Source organism: Carassius carassius, chromosome 9 (genome assembly GCF_963082965.1).
Source record: "Carassius carassius chromosome 9, fCarCar2.1, whole genome shotgun sequence".
Classification (NCBI taxonomy): Eukaryota; Metazoa; Chordata; class Actinopteri; order Cypriniformes; family Cyprinidae; genus Carassius; species Carassius carassius.
The window spans coordinates 30971453-30981711 of record NC_081763.1 but is presented as its reverse complement, the minus strand read 5'-3'; positions in this window follow the sequence as shown (position 1 = coordinate 30981711).

Sequence of the window (10259 nt, the reverse complement as noted above, 5' to 3'; positions counted from 1 at the left end):
TATGTGGTTTTCAAAGAGAGGGTCACAAATTATTCATAATTTATTGATTCAGCATAATTCTTCTTTTCTTTCTCCCGTAAATGTACCTATCTAAAAAAAAAAATCTACTGCTTATATACATTTGGAAGGTCTTCCAGGTTTATGGAACTGCACATGCCACATACCACATATTTTTGACTCAAGACCTTGATTAATAACAGCACAAAGCATGCACTGTTTCAAAGCTAATAACCCCATGATAAAATGTATTTGTATGTTTTTCACGTTTAAGTGTCTAGTTCATTTTTGTGTTTAATTAAATGAAGATATTTTGGTTTTTAGTAGTCATACACATTAAAGGCCATAAAGAATGACCTATCCGTGCCATAGATTTGCGGTAACAAAAGTGTCCTCACAGTTTACTAGTCACAATGATTTCAGGAGAGTTAAGGATAAATCAAATACATGGTTGGACTGGCCATTGGGCATACCGGGCATTTGCCCGGTGGGCCGACGTGCTTTTTGGGCCGATATCTCATACTCATAATTTTTTTTTAAATTTATTTATTTTTTTTTTAAACGGCCCATAAAATTTGTACATCGGCGGCCCATTCGTTTTGTTTTGTTTTGTTTTGCTTACTTGGAGGCACTGGGTTTGTGCCGGTGTAATGCATTGGTCAAAGTCAGTGTTAGGTTTTTTTTCTGACAGACCAGCCCATGAAACACGTAGATCAGCGGCCCATTGGCTCTTTTCTTGATTGACACTGGGCTGGCCCAATCACAACTTTAAACGAGTGAGCGAGCGGCAGCAGTGTCAGTGTGTATCTGTAAAAAAAGATGGAGAAGAAACGCAAGGAATGTGCAGATAAATAGCGTGAAAAAATAGAACCAGGCCCTTAAAGCAGACACTGTAAACTGTCAAAATATATGTTTTCTGACCTTCATCAGCTCCTGTGGCAGATGATGATAGTGAGGACGGAGGATCAGGAGAGAGATGAGAAAGTGTAGAACCTGCGGTAAGCATAACTACTTTCAAAACACTTAGGCCATGTCATGAGTGTAGATTATTTCCACATCTGCATAGTTGACGATTACCGAAATTCACTAGAAATTTAATAAGAGGCGTTTGTAAACCATGTTTTCCGCCAAAATAAAAGCTTGATGCAGTTTGCGTCAAAATAAAAGATCACGTGCTTATCTCTTTCAAGTATAGAAATTGGTACAACTAATTAAGAAAGTTTCCTTTATTTTTTTGTGCATTTGTTTTACAAAATATGGCTATTACTGTCATTGGATTAATATTATAACTATTATTATGTATAAGTGTAATGTAAATAGACACTGTAACTAAAAGAGGTTTGAATTTTTCTTTGTTTAATTTGCACACTGAATATAGGTTGGAGCTTTTAATTTTGAACTCTCAAAGTGCACCAGATTAATGAATTTAACATTAAAATGCACAAAATTTTTACAAAAAAAAATGCACAAAAAATACTTATTTCATCTGTTAACTCTCACTCGTTCCTATACTCACTCATTACATGGCATTAGTGGTTTTAATGAATAGGAGTTGGTATGCATATAATTAAGGGCGTGCAAAGATCGGTGGTGTTTATGATCATATAGTGGGCCGGTCTGGGCAAAAATGCCCGGGCCAATTTTTTGTCCCAGTCCAGCCCTGATCAAATATAACAATTTATTATTAGTCAGGTAAAATTGTATCATGCCAATTACATAATTAAACAATTAGTAGCCAATTTACAAAGGATAGTGCAATTGTGAATCACATTGTAACCATGTGGCATCCTTGCTCCTGCACATAGACACTGTAGCCATATGGGGAACGACCAAGTGATCCATGCAGCAGACAAACAAATTTAACATAGTCACACATGAAACAGTTATCCTAATGTAAGACATGGTCTAAAATGCATAGCAGAGCACTCCAAATTTTTTTAGAGAATAAACTAAATTAGCCAATGTGCACAGGATGTAGCACAAATAACTATACAGTGTGTTCTATGGGCACAATGTATTTAACACAATTACAATTTTTGATTAAATATTAGTATACCTGACTTCAGCAAGATACATACTATGGAGCATACTATACTATGTAATACACTCCACAAATACACTTCCCTTAAATACTCAGACCAAACAACAAAGAAATCTTCAAATCAGTTGTAAAAACATAAAATTAATTTTGGTTCTTTAGGTTACCATGATCACATCAGGGTCACACATGGCTGGAGATAAATATTCTCACAGACCCCTAAAGGGGAACACACACCCTTCTCAGCAGAACACCATTCTACAAAAGTTTTGAGTTCTTGGCATTTCTCTGTCAACTTTTAGTGACCCGGACCATGTACCCAGGGGGGAAGGATGGGTGAAGGGACCAAATACCAAATGTTCTTTCTTCTAGATCTTCATATCTGATCAAATCATTGCGAGAGTTCCTGATTGTTTGGCTTCACAAAGAGATCAAAGCCCTTTGTTTTGTGATATTGCATTTGCATTGCGAGAGTTCCTGAGTGTTTGGCTTCATAAAGAATTAATTTCGTCAGGAAATAATTTTATTCCTTTCAACAACAAAAAAAAAAAAAAATCCTCCATGCTCATTGTTCATTATCTTGAAAATAGGAGTTATATCTCGGTCACTAAACTCCTCTGCAGTTTTTTATCCAACTAAACCAAAAAACTTTGCTACTTTGTTTCTTACAAAAAAAAACTAACTACTTTAGCTTTCTAATATTTTTGTATTCTATCCGTTTTCATTTCTTTTCAGTTATTATACAATTAACAAAATCAAAAAAGACCTCTAACACGAGAGCAATAGAGCTTGCTCTATTCTTTTTCTATTGTATCTGTTTTATTTTTATTTCAATAGTTCACGCTTACATATAATTAGCTGAGGTACGGAATGCGTATTTGGCGTGCTGTCCGGGGAAGGGCTCCGAGCTCGGGAATGGCCCGAACCTAGAGTACCCCACCTTCCCCGTCTATTTATAAAGTGAACTTGAAGTGAGGAAATGGGGTAGAGAAGGGATGCTGATAAACCGTCAATGGATAGAGGTAAGTCATCGATATTTGATTATGATTGATTACTTGATTATGGTCCACCTGTGTTGGTTAGGCTAAGTATCTGACGCGCTCCTCCCGAATCTTATTAATAAAATTACATTTATTATATTTAAAAACCCCTTGCTATGTGTACTGTGTTAAGGTACTGTAACTGAGACTTGTAACACTTGTATATCATTGCTCTTTTTGTAGATTTTGATTGCTTTCAATGTCCTCATTTGTAAGTCACTATGGATAAAAGCTAACACCAGTACTGGGCCTGGCGACAGACTGCTCCGCCAAGTCTGACTGCCGAGGGTGCTGGAGGATGCTCGACCAGGGTACGCCAACCGGGGAACTCTACTGGGAGAAGAAGGCGCTCACATCCCCGCGTTAGGGGGAATGGCGCAGAAAGCTTGACACCCAGCCAGCCCTTCCCGCCAATTTACCTGTTACCCAACACACGGGAAGAAACTGGCTCTACACGGAGGTTGTAAAACCTCGCAAAGGTGTTGGGTGCCCTCCACTCCGTGTAGAGTGGGCCCTCACCCCCAGGGGGCACGGCTCACCTTGGGAATGTTATGCCAAGGCGATGGCATCCACTATCCAGTGGGCCAACCTCTGCTTGGAGACAGCCTTCCCCTTCTGCTGACCTCCAAAACAGACCAGGAGCTGCTCAGAGCTTCTAAAGCTCTGGGTGCGGTCCACGTATATGCCAAGCACTCTTACGGGACACAGCGACGCCAAGGCTGGATCTGCCTCCTCCAGGGGCATCGCTTGCAGGTTCACCACCTGGTCTCGGAAGGGAGTGGTGGGAACCTTGGGCACGTATCCAGGCCGGGTCTCAGGACAACGTGAGAGTAGGCCGGCCCGAACACAAGGCACTCTTCACTTACCGAAAATGCTTGGAGGTCCCCGACCCTCTTGATGGAAGTGAGCGCGATCCGGAGTGCTGTCTTGAGAGACAGGAACTTAAGCTCGACTTAATCCAGCGGCTCAAAAGGACGCCTCTGAAGTCCCGCCAGGACAATAGAGAGGTCCCAGGAGGGAATCAGGGGTGTCCTAGGAGGATGTAATCTTCTGGCACACCTCAGGAACCTAACGATCAGGTCATACCTCCCCAGGGACCGGCCGTCCACTGCATCGTGATGGGCTGCAATGGCAGCCACATACACTTTCAGGGTGGAGGGTGACAGCCCACGTTCCAGCCTTTCTTGCAGGAAAGAAAGCACGAATCTGACCGGGCATCTTCGGGGTTCTTCTCGGTGAGAAGAACACCAATTCGTGAACAGACTCCACTTCAGAGCATAGGCCTGCCTCGTAGAGGGGGCTCTAGCCTGAGTTATAGTGTCTACCAAAGCTGGTGGCCGATCACTTAGGTCTGCCGCGTCCCGTCCAGAAGCCACACGTGGAGGTTCCAAAGATTCCAAAGGTCCCTCCTCAGGGGGATGTGCCAGGGAGGGGCTGTCACGAGGAGCATGAGTTCCGAAAACCAGGTCCGGGTGGGCCAGTAAGGCGCAACCAACAGGACATGTTACTCGTCCTCCCTGACTTTGCACAGCATCTGTGCGAGCAAGCTCACTGGGTGAAACGCATATTTGCATAGAGCCCGAGGCCAGCTGTGTGCCAGTGCATCTGTGCCCAGGGGGGCCTGGGACAGGGAATAGTACAGCTGGCAGTGGGAGGACTCGTGGGAAGCAACAGGTCTACCTGGGCTTCCGCGAATCGACTCCAGATCAGCTGGACCGTCTGGGGATGGAGTCGCCATTCCCCGGGAAATGTGAGCTGTCGTGAGAGCGCGTCAGCTGCACGATAGAGCTCCCCCGGGATGTGGACAGCGTGCAGCGATTTGAGCCACGTCTGACTCCAGAGGAGGAGATGGCAGGCGAATTGAGACATGCGACGTGATCGTAGACCGCCCTGTCGGTTGATGTACGAAACAGCCGCAGTGTTGTCCGTGCGGACCAACACGTGCTTGGCCAGCAACAGCGGACGAAACCGTCGTAAAGCTAGATGCACTGCCAGCAACTCCAGACAGTTGATGTGCCAAAGCAGTCGAGGTCCTGTCCAGGACCCTGAAGCTGCCTGCCCGTTGCATGTCGCGCCTTGTAAGCCTTGGTAGCGAGCGCCGCCGACAGCTTACAGGCCTTGGGTGAGAGGCGCGGACTATCCCTCCCAGTGGCGGCGTTTTGCGGACACAAGTGCACCGCAATCGCACTCTCCTGCTGGGGAATGTCAACTCACCCCTAGCTGCCCCGCCATCGAGGGTAGTGAGGACGGAGGAACGAAATGAGCTGCTTCCCGCCGTAAAAAGGGGCCATCCACGACTACATCACTTCCCCATGTAAATCCCGGAAGAAAGGAACCAGAGTAAAACATGGTTGTGAGTCGCGCTCCACACCGAGAACCAATCAAACAGCCATGAGCACTCAGGGCTGGGCGGTGCATTCACCTCCATCCTGATGCTCACAGCTGCCCGGGCAAGCATGGCTGTCAACTCTGGGTTCAATTCGGCAATGGCGACAACACCCGAGGGGGGCAGCCCCGCCGAATCTTCATCCACAGAGGTCAACAGCCCATCCCTGATGCTGCAATCGACATCTGATCCCCGGCGGAAAACTGAATGACCCGTTGGGACTGCCATAAGACAGCCCAGAAAAATCACCCAGCAGCCGCACAGGACAAACACTGCGGAAGGGGTAAGAGGTCCGTGGGGCATGGCCCGGCAGAGAAGCTCTCACTGTCACCTTCAAATCTCCCAGAGCACTAGCCGCGATCCTCTGCTCGTGGCAGAGAAGCCGGAACGGGTAGTGACAGAGGGGTCTGCTCCCTTCCCTTTAAGAAAGGGGAGACGCGATCACAGTGTTGCCATGGTCACACACGCAGTGCGTGCATGAACCATCCACGAACGCGCATTCAGCGTGCTGAATGCCCAGACACGGAAGACAACGAACGTGGCCATTGTCAGAGAACAGGAAACGACCGCATCCAGAAGGACGCGGACGAAACGGCGTCTTTAAAAAGACACGAATCGTCCGCGATTTGCTCTTTTAGGAAATCTGTTTCTTAGTTGAAGCGCCCAGGGGAATCGCTGAAAGGACACCGCTGTTTGCACCGTACCCCCAACCAGAACAGCTTCCCGACACAGCAGATGAATGGCTTTGTGGAGTATAACAGCTTTCATACAACCACTCGGCTCCGAAGCAAAAATCTAATGAGTGGATGCACCTGCCGCCCTATTTATACCAATTGGCATGGGGAGTGGCTCAGGAATGTTAATCCACTAGCCAATTTTCATTGGCGTTTTCTCTTAAACTCAGAGATGATTGGCCTCCCAAGTGAGACCCCATATGTCGTTCGACATAACTCGTAGTGACTGACAGATAGGGAACTGTGTTTTTACCCTGTATATTGGGATATTTGGCCATACCCCAGCGCAGAGTCGTTCCTGTGGTGTCAGTACCAGCAATAAACAGATCTGTCACAGACATCATAAGATTGTCCTGGTGAAAGTATGAGTCCTTCTTGCCTGATTGCTGTCAAATGCAATCCACACAATGCATATTTATTTACCAAATGAATATATGATTATTACAGTAAAGGGGATCATCAAAAATGTTGTGGAGCAAAACTTACATACCTCATCGCTTTGTTTGCGGATGAGAAAGGATTCAACAAATCCTCTGCTGTCATGTGGATTCAGAGTCTCCAGAAGTCCATTGATCAACTTAGTCATATGTTGTCTACTTTGCACAATTTTTTTTTTTAGAATAATCCTTTTTTGTTTTAGGATTGGACCCAACCATTTATTTTACTCATTCTGCACCTTGGTTAACACCAGAACTAAAACAACTTAAAACTAAGGGGTGTCGCTTGGAATGCTTATACATTAAAACTGGACTTAATGTTCATAAAGATACTGAATGTACACAGATCATATGATCTCTTACAAGAATGCTCTTTTAAAAACGAAATCTTGTTACTACTATAATATAATTGGATTAGATTAAGGGAATACAAGGTCCTGTAAATAATATCTTACGGCCTTCTTAAACCCTTCCTTTGCATCTACACTCACCTAAAGGATTATTAGGAACACCATACTAATTTTGTGTTTGACCCCCTTTCGTTTTCAGATATGCCTTAATTCTATGTGGCATTGGAAATTTGGCCCATATTGATAGGCTAGCATCTTGCAATTGATGGAGATTTGTGGGATGCACATTCAGGGCACGAAGCTCCCGTTCCACCACATACAAAAGATGCCCTATTGAACTACAGTGAAATCATTGTCATGTTCAAGAAACTAATTTGAAATGATTCGAGCTTTGTGACAAGGTGCATTATCCTGCTGGAAGGATAGCCGACTGATTCAAGCTCTTCTATCAGCTTGAATCAGTCGCCCATTCTCCTCTGACCTCTAGCATCAACAAGGCATTTTCGCCCACAGGACTGCTGCATTCTGGATGTTTTTCCCTTTTCACACCATTCTTTGTAAACCCTAGAAATGGTTGTGCATGAAAATACCAGTAGCTGAGCAGATTGTGAAATACTCAGACCGGCCCGTCTGGCACCAACAACCATGCCACGCTCAAAATTGCTTAAATCACCTTTCTTTCCCATTCTGACATTCAGTTTGGAGTTCAGGAGATTGTCTTGACCAGGACCATACCCCTAAATGCATAGAAGCAACTGCCATGTGATTGGTTGATTAGATAATTGCATTAATGAGAAATTGAACAGATGTTCCTAATAATCTTTTAGTTGAGTGTAAATTCTAGTGATCTATGTGATAATTTAATGACCTTTAATACTAAAATTGAAAATATTCAACAATACTTGATGTTAAAAGAGTTATTAATCATAATACAACACACACACACACACAGACATACAAAAACACACACAAACTTTGACATGTTGTAACTCAATCAATATTAAAGATATCAAGGTTTATTTTCATAGAATGTTCTTTACATTATGTATGATGATGTATGTGGTTTTCAAAGAGAGGGTCACAAATTATTCATAATTTATTGATTCAGCCTAATTCTTCTTTTCTTTCTCCCGTAAATCAACCTATCTAAAAAAAATATACTACTTATATACATTTGGAAGGTCTTTCAGGTTTATGGAACTGCACATGCCACATACCACATATTTTTGACTCAAGACCTTGATTAATAACAGCACAAAGCATGCACTGTTTCAAAGCCAATAACCCCATGATAAAATGTATTTGTATGTTTTTCACGTTTAAGTGTCTAGTTCATTTTTGTGTTGAATTGAATGAAAATATTTAGTTTTTCAGTAGTCATACACATTAAAAGCCATAAAGAATGACCTATCCCGGCAATAGATTTGCGGTAACAAAAGCCTCCTCACAGTTTACTAGTCACAATGATTTCAGGAGAGTTTAGGATAAATCAAATATAACAATTTATATTTAATCAGGTAAAATTGTATCATGGCAATTACATAAGTAAACATTTAGAAGCCAATTTACAAAGGATAGTGCATTTGTGAATCACATTGTAACCATGTGGCATCCTTGCTCCTGCACATAGACACTGTAGCCATATGGGGAACGACCAAGTGATCCATGCAGCAGACAAACAAATTTAACAGTCACACATGTAACAGTTATCCTAATGTAAGACACATGGTCTAAAATGCATAGCAAAGCACACTGGCTAGTTTAGTTTATTTTTTAAAGGGGAAGGATGGGTGAAGGGACCAAATTGCAAATGTTCTTTCTTCTAGATCTTCATATCTGATCAAATCATTGCGAGAGTACCTGGGTCCTTTGTTTTGTGATATTTGTATGTTTTTCACGTTTAAGTGTCTAGTTCATTTTTGTGTTGAATTGAATGAAAATATTTAGTTTTTCAGTAGTCATACACATTAAAAGCCATAAAGAATGACCTATCCCGGCAATAGATTTGCGGTAACAAAAGCCTCCTCACAGTTTACTAGTCACAATGATTTCAGGAGAGTTTAGGATAAATCAAATATAACAATTTATATTTAATCAGGTAAAATTGTATCATGGCAATTACATAAGTAAACATTTAGAAGCCAATTTACAAAGGATAGTGCATTTGTGAATCACATTGTAACCATGTGGCATCCTTGCTCCTGCACATAGACACTGTAGCCATATGGGGAACGACCAAGTGATCAATGCAGCAGACAAACAAATTTAACAGTCACACATGTAACAGTTATCCTAATGTAAGACACATGGTCTAAAATGCATAGCAAAGCACACTGGCTAGTTTAGTTTATTTTCTAAAAAAAAAACCTATGTGTGCAGGCAGTAGCACAAAGCACTAAACAGTGTGTTCTATGGGCACAATGTATTTAACACAATTACAATTTTTGATTAAATATTAGTATACCTGACTTCAGCAAGATACATACTATGGAGCATACTATACTATGAAATACACTCCACAAATACACTTCCCTTAAATACTCAGACCAAACAACAAAGAAATCTTCAAATCAGTTATAAAAACATAAAATAAATTGTGGTTCTTTAGGTTCCCGTGATCACATCAGGGTCACACATGGCTGGAGATAAACATTCTCACAGACCCCTAAAGGGGAACACACACCCTTCTCAGCAGAACACCATTCTACAAAAGTTTTGAGTTCTTGGCATTTCTCTGTCAACTTTTAGTGACCCGGGCCATGTACCCAGGGGGGAAGGATGGGTGAAGGGACCAAATTGCAAATGTTCTTTCTTCTAGATCTTCATATCTGATCAAATCATTGCGAGAGTACCTGGGCCCTTTGTTTTGTGATATGGCATTTGCATTGCGAGAGTTCCTGAGTGTTTGGCTTCATAAAGAATCAATTTTGTGAGTAAATAATTTCATTCCTTTCAACAGAAAAAAAATCCATGCTCATTGTTCATTATCTTGAAAATAGGAGCTATATATCAGTCACTGCCGCCCTATTTATACCCATTGGCACGGGGAGTGGCTCAGGAATGTTAATCCACTAGCCAATTTTCATTGGCGTTTTCTCTTAAACTGAGAGATGATTGGCCTCCCAAGTGAGACCCCATAAGTGGTTCGACATAACTCGTAGTGACTGACAGATAGGGAACTGTGTTTTTACCCTGTATATTAGGATATTTGGCCATACCCCAGCGCAGAGTCGTTCCTGTGGTGTCAGTACCGGCAATAAACAGATCTGTCACAGAC